This window comes from Eretmochelys imbricata, chromosome 7, assembly GCF_965152235.1.
Source record: "Eretmochelys imbricata isolate rEreImb1 chromosome 7, rEreImb1.hap1, whole genome shotgun sequence".
In the NCBI taxonomy this organism is placed as follows: Eukaryota; Metazoa; Chordata; order Testudines; family Cheloniidae; genus Eretmochelys; species Eretmochelys imbricata.
Genome location: NC_135578.1, coordinates 73,649,443 through 73,661,449, shown reverse-complemented (window position 1 = coordinate 73,661,449; position 12,007 = coordinate 73,649,443). Strand labels below are relative to the sequence as shown.

At 40.0% G+C, this 12,007-nt stretch overlaps 1 protein-coding gene across 1 annotated transcript in view; it reads right to left on the bottom strand.

Annotated features, from left to right (window-relative positions):
• Window positions 1-12,007, bottom strand: part of GRID1 (glutamate ionotropic receptor delta type subunit 1) — an 836,720-nt gene that overhangs the window by 548,644 nt on the left and 276,069 nt on the right. The window lies entirely within an intron of this gene.

Sequence of the window (12,007 nt, the reverse complement as noted above, 5' to 3'; positions counted from 1 at the left end):
CACTGTAACCCCTAGGTCCTTTTCTGCAGAACTGCTGCCTAGCCATTCGGTCCCTAGTCTGTAGCGGTGCATGGGATTCTTCCGTCCTAAAGTTATGTCTAGTAAGAGACATGTGCATCCTTTCCAAATGTGACAGAGTGAATTTAAGGACATGGGTTTTTCAGATAAAACATTACTCAAAACTTGAAACAACAATTACATCACATATTGATGATGTTACAAACATGCTGTGGGCTCCTTAATGATGTGGTAGTTATACACTCATTCATTCTGTTTGCGCTATGCTAACCACAATTATGTGTGTCCTCTGCCCTTTTATATCATCTCTTGTATCTGCCATCTGGAGACGACGAGGTTCACGGTTTGAGTCTTACCTACATTTGAGATTGGGGCCACACATACATCTGCTTCAGCTTTGACAGAGGAATCTGATAACTGAAAATAATCAACTGGCAGCTAAAGTGAGAAGTTTGAAAATTGAGACTAATGCAGAATATCTTGACAAAGAGTAATATTCCCTACAGAGAGATCTCTTATAAGATATACATAGAACATCTGCCATTCTGAGAGAACAGCTCAAGGATGTGGTAAGAGGTTATACACAAATTCACCGGAACTATAACTACTACAGGGCACCAGTCAATTGGAATCAGCAGTTATCACAGAATGGTCATTCAGCAACCTGTGGTAGGTCTCAGTCCAGTTTCAGGTAAATCACAAAAGAGACAGTAGTAGTTGTCACCCTCAGTGACAATCTCAGAAGAGAAACTAAAGAAAAGATAGCCCTGGAGTCTGAGCTTTACCCCACAGAAATAGTCCTACCAGGTCAAAATTGGGACTTATTGCTGAATATGGTAATGGCCAAGTACTGTGAGTAACAGAGAGCTTCAGTTCTGCTTTGTCAACCCAGAATCTTTCATGGAAATGAATTCATGCAAATGAAAAAAAAAAATCTACCTTTTAGCTCGCTGTGTAATTAATTACACTCCAGGTTTCAAAGCATTTTACAGAATGAAGTTCTCTACATCTCACTAATGTAATTGTCTCAAATTGCAATACATGGCAATTCTGAATTTGAGAGACTACTATATGTTACTAACAGTGGAAAATAGTGCAGGGATATTTCAGTATGTGTCTGACATAAATACTTGCAAAAGCAGGTAATAAAATACCTAACTACCTTAGGACAAGAAATGTAGTGAGACAATAAAATAAAATAAAATTTAATCAGAAAGCAGAAGTGATATGACCAGCTTTCTCCTAATGCTAGATTTAAAATTCATTCTAAAAATTTCAGTCCAGTTTCAATCTCACCCAGATATTTGTTTTGTATTATCAATCCAAACTTCTAGAGCTTGCACACACAAAATTTGATTGGTCTTAAATCTACACATGCTATGGGGGAAGATATTAACACCCTGCTATAAGCAAAAAAAAACCCAAAAAACAGGTGGGATAAAGCTATAATCTACCCAAATCTTCAGTGAAAATCCAAACCAAACCCTTCTTGAACACTCAAGTTAAAAAAAATTTAAAATCAGAATTATCCCTCCACTCCCTTTCATTTTCATGGTCCTCAGCATTTTGTAGTTTCAGACAATCCACAAGTTAGAACATAAGAGCTTCCATTCTGGGTCAGACCATGGTCCATCTTGTCCAGTATCCAGTCTCCAACAATGGCCCATACAGAGAGACTGTACAGAACAGGGCAATTATGGGGTGATCCACCCATCTTCCACTCCGGGCTTTTGATAGCCAGAGGTTTACGGTCAGTCCAAGGATGGTGTCGCCTTCCTGACCATCTTAGCTAATAGCCAATGAGGGGTCTATCCTACATGAACTTATCCAGTTCTTTTTTGAACCCACTTATACTTTGGGCCCTCACAATACCGCATAGCAATGACTTCCACAGGTTACTTGTGCTTAGTATGAAAAAGTACTTCCTCTTGTTTGTATTTAGCCTGCTGCCTATTAATTATCAGGTGATCCCTGATAATTTATTGTGTGAAAGGGTAAATTACACTTCTCTATTCACTTTCTCCACACCATTCAAGATTTTGATAGAATTCTATCATATCCCTGTGATGTTGCACTCTATATGATTTTATGAATATATGATAATGAGTGTGAATAAAATGTAACTGGAATATGCTTCATGCAAAAGGTCTCTTATAAGGTACCATTAAAAAGCTTATAATCTACTGTGTGTGGTCATCCTATTTGTATAAATGTATCACTTGTATCTGAAACTAGAAATATGAAATATAACTCTGAGGTCCTAACTATGCAAAATGTGGGCCATTAACGGTGGTTTCGAATCTTGATGGCTCCCATTAACTAGGACAATTGACTGTAGATGGCTCTATTTACTTGTAAGTCTTCCTGTATGCGTGTGTGCTGGCAAGTGAGTAATGAAGTCTTACAGTGCCATGTGATCATGTCACCTGAACTATAGGTTTCAGAGTAACAGCCGTGTTAGTCTGTATTCGCAAAAAGAAAAGGAGTACTTGTGGCACCTTAGAGACTAACCAATTTATTTGAGCATGAGCTTTCGTGAGCTACAGCTCACTTCATCGGATGCATACCGTGGAAACTGCAGCAGACTTTATATATACACAGAGAATATGAAACAATACCTCCTCCCACCCCACTGTCCTGCTGGTAATAGCTTATCTAAAGTGATCATCAGGTTGGGCCATTTCCAGCACAAATCCAGGTTTTCTCACCCTCCACCCCGCCACACAAATTCACTCTCCTGCTGGTGATAGCCCGGCTATCACCAGCAGGAGAGTGAATTTGTGTGGGGGGGTGGAGGGTGAGAAAACCTGGATTTGTGCTGGAAATGGCCCAACCTGATGATCACTTTAGATAAGCTATTACCAGCAGGACAGTGGGGTGGGAGGAGGTATTGTTTCATATTCTCTGTGTATATATAAAGTCTGCTGCAGTTTCCACGGTATGCATCCGATGAAGTGAGCTGTAGCTCACGAAAGCTCATGCTCAAATAAATTGGTTAGTCTCTAAGGTGCCACAAGTACTCCTTTTCTTTTTGTCACCTGAACTGGAATCCATCTTTAACCTGGTGCTTTTCTATTTAGAAGGAGGGGTGGGAACCCAGAGAGGGACAAAAGATTCCTGCTTTGTGCAAAAGCTATATAAGTGGGTTACAGAACAAAGGGGGCTGCAGTCACGAGAAATCCTCTAGCTACCACCTGAGCTAGAACAAGGACTGTACCTGGGGAAAGGATTGGGCCCAGACTAGGAAGGCATCCAGTCTGTGAAAGAAGCTTATTGAAACATCTGAGGGCGAGATTATCTGTATTTAGTTTCTTACCGTATTAGGCTTAGACTTGCGTGTTTTATTTTATTTGGCTTGGTAATTCACTTTGTTCTGTCTATTACTTGGAACCACTTAAATCATACTTTTTGTATTTAATAAAATCACTTTTTACTTATTAATTAACCCAGAGTATGTATTAATACCTGGGGCGGGGGGGGGGGGCGCAAACATCCGTGCATCTCTCTCTATCAGTGTTACAGAGAGTGAACAATTTATGAATTTACTCTGTATAAGTTTTATACAGGATAACATGGATTTATTTGGGGTTTGGACCCCACTGGGAGTTGGGTATCTGAGTGCTGGAGACAGGAGCACATCTTAAGTTGTTTTCAGTTAAGCCTGCAGCTTTTGGGGGACGTGGTTCAGACTTGGATCTGTATTTGCATCAGGCAAGCGTGTCTGGCTCAAACCAGGCAAGGCACTGAGATCCCAAGCTGGCAGGGAAAACAGGCTCAGAGGTAGTCTAGGCACATAAGGTGGCAGTCTCAAAGGGGTTTCTGTGACTCAACCCGTCACAATCCCACTTTAGTCATCTGATTTCTAAACCAAAAAGCCCTAATCTTTGTAGTCTCTATTTATATGGAAGCCATTCCATATGCTTTATCAACTTTGTTGCCCTTCTCTGAACCTTCTCCAGTTCCACTATATTCTTTTGAGGGGGGGGCAACCAGAAATGGACACAATATTCAAGAGGTGAGCTCACCATGGATATAAATAGTGGTATTATGATATACTTTATCTTATTTTCTATCCCTTTCCTAATAGTTCCTAACATTGTTAGCCTTTCATGAAAGACTTGGTGAGAGAATAGAATTTCCATTCCAAGAGAAACTGAGAATTTCAAAATGTGTTTTCATTTCACATCTGAATAAAAAGCCAAAATTTAGAAGTTTCCCACAGAACAAATTTAAAAAAAATTCAGGACCATCGAAGTGTTTTGTGTTACTAATGTTGAAACATAATATGAAATGTTATACATAATATCAAATATAAGGAGTATATTTAAATGACTATTATAAAGCGTCTAAATTTAACGAATCAATAAAGTCAAAATGAAATGTTTTGAGATCATCAGCAATGAGGACTCCCATATCAGGCTGTTGAAAGTAGTTCTCCAACATGGATACCCACCACTGAGCTCTCTGGGAAATTGTATTGATGGCTTTGAAGATGCCCATGAATCTAACGTGATTAGTTGGCCAATATGCTGCCTTGCTCTCCCTGGACAGTTATTTCATGGCTATTGAAGAGTGGTACACTTTTACTGTTTGACCTTGAGAATAAGTACCAGCGTAAATTCCCCCTGCGATTTGTGGGCATACAACCTTTTTTGTGATTAAACCTACAGTGCTTCACAATAGGCATTGATTGTGCGTCAACTACTCTTAAATTCACCCACTTCCTAGCAGAGGTCAGCTTTTATACAGCTTCTCAGCCACATCAAATTGTGCATAGCTGAAAACAGCCTTAAAATACAATTTGTACAAGGCTGTCTAGACATTTCAAGATATTAGCAGTCAGAAATAAAGCAGAAGACAGATCTGCTATTTGTTGTAAGAAACCACTGGTAACCAGAGTTTTTCCCTTAATTCCCCTTATTGAAAGACCCCATCCTTCCAACCAAGGAAAACAGATCTTGACTCCTAGCAAACCTCAACCCCAGGCCCAGATCTGCCACTACTCAGTCAATTAAACTCCAATGGTAATATCACGCACTGAGTGGCTGCTCAATTACTCCTGGATTAGATTCAGGGAAGTCCACCAAGCCACAGAAGGTGCTTCATTAGCCACTGACCTCACCCCCACCACACACAAAAGTCTGAATGCAATAACTCCCTAGCACACTAAACCCCTACCAGACCAAAGAGAAAATGACCAAGCTTTTCTCTAAGCTCTGATCGCCATGTAGCATTCAGATGGCCTTCCATTTAAGAAAAAAAAATCTTGTATAAATTTAGGACCTTGGCTACCTCAGGAACTATCACTCTCCTTCCCTCTCATAGAACTTCTTCTGGATTGCTCTTGTCTACCCCCAGGCTTCAACTCGTGCTAGTGGATACAAGGACACTCTCCATTAAAGTCCCTCTTGCCTACAATTCACTCCCTCTTGGGGGATGCTAGAGCACAAATTCGGTGAGGGCGATTTTAGGAAGCACTGCAAGATGTATTTGTTAGCTTTGACTTTTATATACACAAGGCTTGAAGGGGCTAACTTTGTCAAATGGAAAGGGGTAATAGACATTGTGGTGAGGTTGATTTCTCCGAATAATGGGCCAGTATTGCTTAGGGGTTGTGCAGATGACAGGTACTAATTATATATATATATATAATCTATCTTTGTACTAGCTTAGCTAAGAAACATTCACACAAATAAAATTTAGAAATAAATTTAAAAAATAAGTACAATTACTGTAATGTACACATGTCAAGAACACCAACCTGTGCTTTGTGTAAATCTTGGTGCCTCTTTGGACACTTCCAGTTAGACCTATGACCTGTATAAGGCCCTGATAACTGCAAACCTATCCTTATGCCTGTAGCATTTACTCATGAAAATAAGAACTGTATGAGTAAGAACTACTGGCATGAGTAAGCATCTGCAGGGCTGGGCCCTAGAATTGTAGGCTTTTAAGGATCAGGACCCTGCCTATTATTCTCCTGAAAAAACACCACATACACCTAAGTAACTGTATAAATAATAATGATACAGACTGTCAGAGATACAGCAGAAGTACAGTGGTTCTGGTACTTCAACAAAAGGCAATTGTCACTTGGATTATCAAATCGATTTCATGGATTTTGAAATAGGGCCTTAGTGCAGAAGCTGTGTTTTCAAAATGTAATTTCAGAAAAATACCAACTACAATCTCAATTTCTTTTTTGTTCTGTATTCAAATATGGATGAATACTTGTGAACACTGGCTTTTAAAAGAGCTAATTTACAACTGGTTTGTAAATATCTCATTTGCAATTTTGCACTGGGATTGAAAAATTCCAGTGCTGCAGCTGCAAAGGCAGATGAACCTGCACCACTTTCTGCCCACCCATCCACAGTTACTCAGAAAAATATTTGGGCTGCTGAATTCTTTCAGCCATGTGTTTTCCAATGACACCTTTTTTAGTCTCTAATTGTTGGGGCTTTGGGTTACATAACTGGATGGGATGTAATGAATTAATATGTAATATAATCAGATGCAACATGAAAAAAGTATCATCAGATAAACAGCACTGCATAGGACTGTCTGGCTGCTGTTTGTTCCTCCTGTCACCACATATGTCAAGATCTCCATGTGTGTTTAGTAAAAATGTGAAGGAATCTTTTAAAGGGAAAAAGATGCTTCACTAATAAAATTGCAATCCCTTCTGTTCTGCTTCTTTAATCCCCAACAATCTTTACTAATAAGACTTTCCCATATAAACTGATTAAAGACCACATCTTTCAATTACAAAAAAAAGAACGAACAAGCAGCACTTTATATTAATTTTTCCCAGATTATGATTAAACTATTTTGCAACTGACAGCTTCCGAAGGTGAATTTATTTATGGATGTCATTGCTATTAAATAAGGGCCATTACAGGCAGCCCATGACATTTCAGCATCTAAAAGAGATCATGGGCAACTGATTTACTGTATAATAGTAAAAGTATCAAAGTTAAATAATAAAATCAGATTTATTATCATTATTAAAATGTAGAAATGAAATTACTTAGGGAGTTAGCTGAAATTAAGTGAAAACCATTAAAACCTCTCAGCATAAGTAAGCCAATATCAGTCCCCATTTCAGGACCTAGTAAATAAATACATGTAACTCCAGGTTAACATGACAGAGTCATGCAACATTTAAGTGGGTGAATAGACCTTCCATGATGGAAGTGAAGAGTCTATTAATACTTTGAGGCTCCTGTGTAAGAAATAAGTGATCAGAATGCAATTTTTCATTACATCCTTTTATAGCCCCCATTTCAATTTAGAGATAGTACAAAGCATCTTAGCCAGAAAATAGTCCTCCGCTCCCTGCAGAGAAAACTCCCGCAAGCAAGTCTTCCTCTGCTCCAAAACCTTCCCCAAGTTGGACTGGGCAGCAACTAGCACAATCTTCCCTGAGAGAAAGATTCCTTGTCCTATAGGAAGCAGCAGCCAGCTTTGCCCACGTAAGGAAGCTGAGGATTCAAATCATACCTGGAAGGCTCTCAGTGAAAAAGAAGGGAGGGGCAACTTCACCTAGTGTTCTGTGTCCCTTTGCACCCAAAATTGCTGCAGTCACCTTACCACCTTGCTGAAGCAATTACCAGACACCAGTACGTTCAGAGGGAAAGGTTCAAAAATCAAGCCCTTTGTTGTGCTGAAGGGGCTAAGGATGGCTTCGGCTTAAGAGGACTTACATAGGGGTGGTTTCCTGTATGGGCATCCCTGCGCAAAGTGGGCAGAAACAGAACAGAGTCACCGCACTTGAATAATCTGTGGTTGGAACTCTCCTGTCAATGCCTTCATTGGCCTATGTATTTCGTGATTTTTACTTGGCGATAGTGAGGTGGAAAGGCAGGTTGCCTCTGCTCTGTCTTGTAAATCATGCTATTTCATGTTACCACCCTGAGGCTGTATCACAGCGGATCTTTTGAAAACGTGGTAAGCTAAATACATTCTATACATTATGGATACAACTGTCTAACCCCATTAGCGAGATAGATGGAGGCTTTGAATCATAAACCCTGTCTCACGCATAACATAATCATTGTCCTGAATAAGACAAGGAAACTGTACCACAAGGGTACGCCTCAGAGTGTCAGACTGTACCAAATGCTGAGCACTGAATGGACACGGTACCAAAATATGAGGGAGAGTCATGAGAGTCTGAAAATGTCCACTCAAACAGTGTAATTTAGCTTGCAAATACAACTCATCCGCACAAAGATTACTACGGGCTAGGTTGAGCCTAGCTCCACACAAGTGCACAAGAGTAGGGAGAAGGGAGCACAAGACCTTCATAGCCCGGCTAGGCCCAATCAAGTTACTTTCAGACCTGATGGGGCACTGACAGCAGCATTAGAAACTACAGAGGGTGAGGCCATAGCTAGGGCTAGAACCAGAAGTACACAAGCCTGACACCCCGTCAAAGGAGTAGAGGGTTTAAGAGATTACACTGTCCTCCCTCAGTGCTCCACTTCAGGCACAATGCTGCTAGAATCTGCCTTGGACTGACAGGCGGCTGCGCTCTACTCAATGCACATTGTGGTTTAAAACCACAGCCTAACCCCATGTTGTTATTGCCTCCTTAATTAGGGCCAGATTTAATACAATCATTGCCTGGCTCCTGGGTAAACATGAATAAACATTTAGTGAGGGTTTTGTTGCCATATGCAGGCTTTCACAGTATGGAAGCCGAGAAGAGTATTTAACAAATTGGGTCTCCAATAGTTGTAGAGCATGGTAATTACTCACACTTTTTATAGTGTTACCCAAATCATTTGATTGTGTTGTTTTACGAAGAGAAACTGCCAAAATTGAGCTGCTCAAAATATGACCTATCATTTCCTTACAAGTGAATGCAAAACACACTTAGTTCCTTACATTAAATTTTGTTCTCCAGAGACAAGTGATTCAGTGTTCTTCTGAACAAACAGCTGCATGTCAATGGCCCCACGCTACCGTAGAACAATGGGCCAGGATCAGTGTATGATGAAGAAACACAATAAAAAGAATAGAAATTAGAGATGGAAATGATTTTTTAAATTATCTAATTCATTGCTTCTTTTCCTCTCCCAATGCCCAGAGGTTGTATTTTGCAGTATAGCTTTAAATGTCTCAACCTTTGCATTCCCACAGCTCTTTCCATCTGAGGATCTCAACGCATTTAGAAATATTAATTAGTTCTCAAAATCCCCTCATGAGATAAGCAATCACTAATCTGCATTTTTAAGATGGAGAAACAGACAAGGTGAAAGCCTATCCCCATTTAAATCAGTGGGAGTTTTGCCATGGATGTCAGTGGGGTGGAAGTTAACCCAGAGAGTTAAAACAGTTACCTAAGGTCACAGAGGGAATCAAATGGCTGAGCTGAGAATAGAATTCATACCTCCCAATTCATAGCCCCACACTTTAATCACAACACTATCCACAATATCTGCCAAACTTATTGGTGGAAAGTGGTCTAATCTACAAAAGTTTAGCTCCGTATGGGAGCTTCTCAAAAGTCCTCGGATGTTTCGATCAGGTGGTTTGGTTCAGGCCCACCTATAATGGTTTAGTTAATTAATATGCTATACAGTTGGAAACAACTGCCTCAATTTGTACTTAATTCCTTTAGAAGTCCCTTCAACATTTCTTGGCTAGTTGTAACAGGCTGCCACTATTTTGTATCCTATCCTAAATTTGAGATATTCTGGTCTCACACACTATTTTTGTTCATCAAAGCAAAGTTCCACAAGGATGGCTACAGCTGAACAAACATACATCACTAACTGAAGAAGAGCTGAAAGCAAAAAAAATTGTCCATCAGCTAAAGCAAGAGTTTCAGTTACACCTGGTCTCATTAAAATATTAGAAACTTCCCTTGTTGATGTATATACACAGTTCCCACAATTCCAGGGTGAGTCTCAAGATGGGAACAACTATTAATTCTCTGAAGCCAAATTGGGCAATAACATAGCCCAGCTCTCAGCTTCTTATTAGTTTCCTCAGGATCCACAAATAATCTGTATTCTCCCAAGTTCTCCCACTGGCCTGGCAGTTTGCAGAACGGGGCCATAATAGAGCTACAGTGAGCAGTCTGGTTCTGATGTAATCCTCTCAACATCACTACATAGTCCTACAGAGCAGTATTGCTTTGGGGGGAAATGTCATTTCCATCATGGTTTACAGTTCAATTTCTGATTAAAGATTAGGCTTTATAATAATGATTCTGTATGATGAAATTAATTTGCAACAACACATTTATTTGTTCATGCACACTTCACAAAGTGAGGTGAAACTTGTTGAACAAATCCTTTATTATGAATTTACCCAGTTTCAGTAGGACGACATTCATTCGCCATTCCTATTCAGTTTTAGCTTCTCTGTTGAGACTGCCAATAAGGATGTTATGATGGCTGTTTTGTAATGTAGACACCTGTCTAACAGGAAGCAGACTGAAATCCCTATGTCATTTCTCATAGGCCAATGATTACACCTTGACTGACTTAGGCAGATTCAAAGCAATGACCTAGGGTGGAAAAGGGTTTGTATCCCATTACCAATTCTCTGTAGCTGCATCTTAGTAGAGAACCATGGTTTGTTTAATGTCCTGTTCTTCAAATAATTTTTTTGTTTCTGAACAGGATTTTTCCATCATCATTATGTTATGCTGAAACAAACAACAACCAACCACCTAGAGAAGGAGAAACCCAAAATCAAACAAGCCAAACTCAATGGTCCCTGCAAAACAGGCTGCACACATGATGAATAAAATTCTATACTAATGACTTGCCAAGTCCCCATAAAATCCCAATATTTGGCAAGCACTGTTCCATTTTACAGTTTAACATCCTCTGGCATAAACTGTCATGCCTTAATTAAACACCGAATGCAAAGCACATTCCCAGGAGGCGATACTTCTAGCCACTTCTCTTTCAGTAAGCCAGGATGGAGATCAGCCATCATGGAAATGTAATGCAGAGAGAACAAGACAACTACACATCTTTAGGGCCTGAGCTGCCTGATGCAGCAGCAGTACCCACTTTCCAAGGTACTATTCATTACCTTGCTGAGGGAAGAATACCTGCAATGTTAGCTGAGAACATATTGCTCACAAATAGACTGCCTATTCACAGGTGGGAAATAATTAGCACATAAGATTTTTGAACTCTAGGTTTCAGTCCCAGCAAAGACCGAAAGGGCTTGACTGGCCAGTGTATGCTAATAGATTTTTCACTTAATATCAAAGCTCTTCAAGACTCTAAAGACTAAAGTTTACCCTAAGGTTTTTTCTGTACTGAGCTTTTTCCTAAAGTTTTCCACTGGTGCAGGCCCAGTGGGGAAGAAGTTCAGAGCATCTTTCAAAGACATTCAGTACAGCCGCACTCCCTCACCACCACTCCCCAGCCTCCTACTTTCTCAGGCATGTCCTGCACTTGCCTGTACACATACTGTAATTTCTGAAATATGAATTGATTGAGGCACACTCCTCCTATTCACTCATGTTCTACCATGGCTTGGTTTCATATAGTACTACTCATATAATAGTTATAGTTGCATATCAGGTTAACTGAATCAGTATCACGCATTCCGCAAAGGAAGATCCATGACAGTGCATGATTTCAATCCAGGGCTTTTTGTTAGAAGGCTGAAATTATACACTATTATATTACTGTAGTGGCTAGAGATTCCAACCAAGGAACACAGTACACCCACTTAGTAGGAGCCATTTCCTGCCCTGAACAGCTTCCAATCTATATAGACAAGACAGGCAAAGAATGAGAGAAAGGAGGTGTTGTTATCGTCATTTTAAAGATAGAGAAACGCGGCACAGCCAGTCTGTGGCAGAGCAGGGAATTGAACCCAGATTTCATAAAACCTACTTCAATATCTGATTCACAAGATCAGCCTACTGTGTGCTGAATCAATCAAAATTCTTTTCAAACACCTTCATAAAAAGACAGCACACAGTGTGCTTGGCTTTAAGATTAACTTT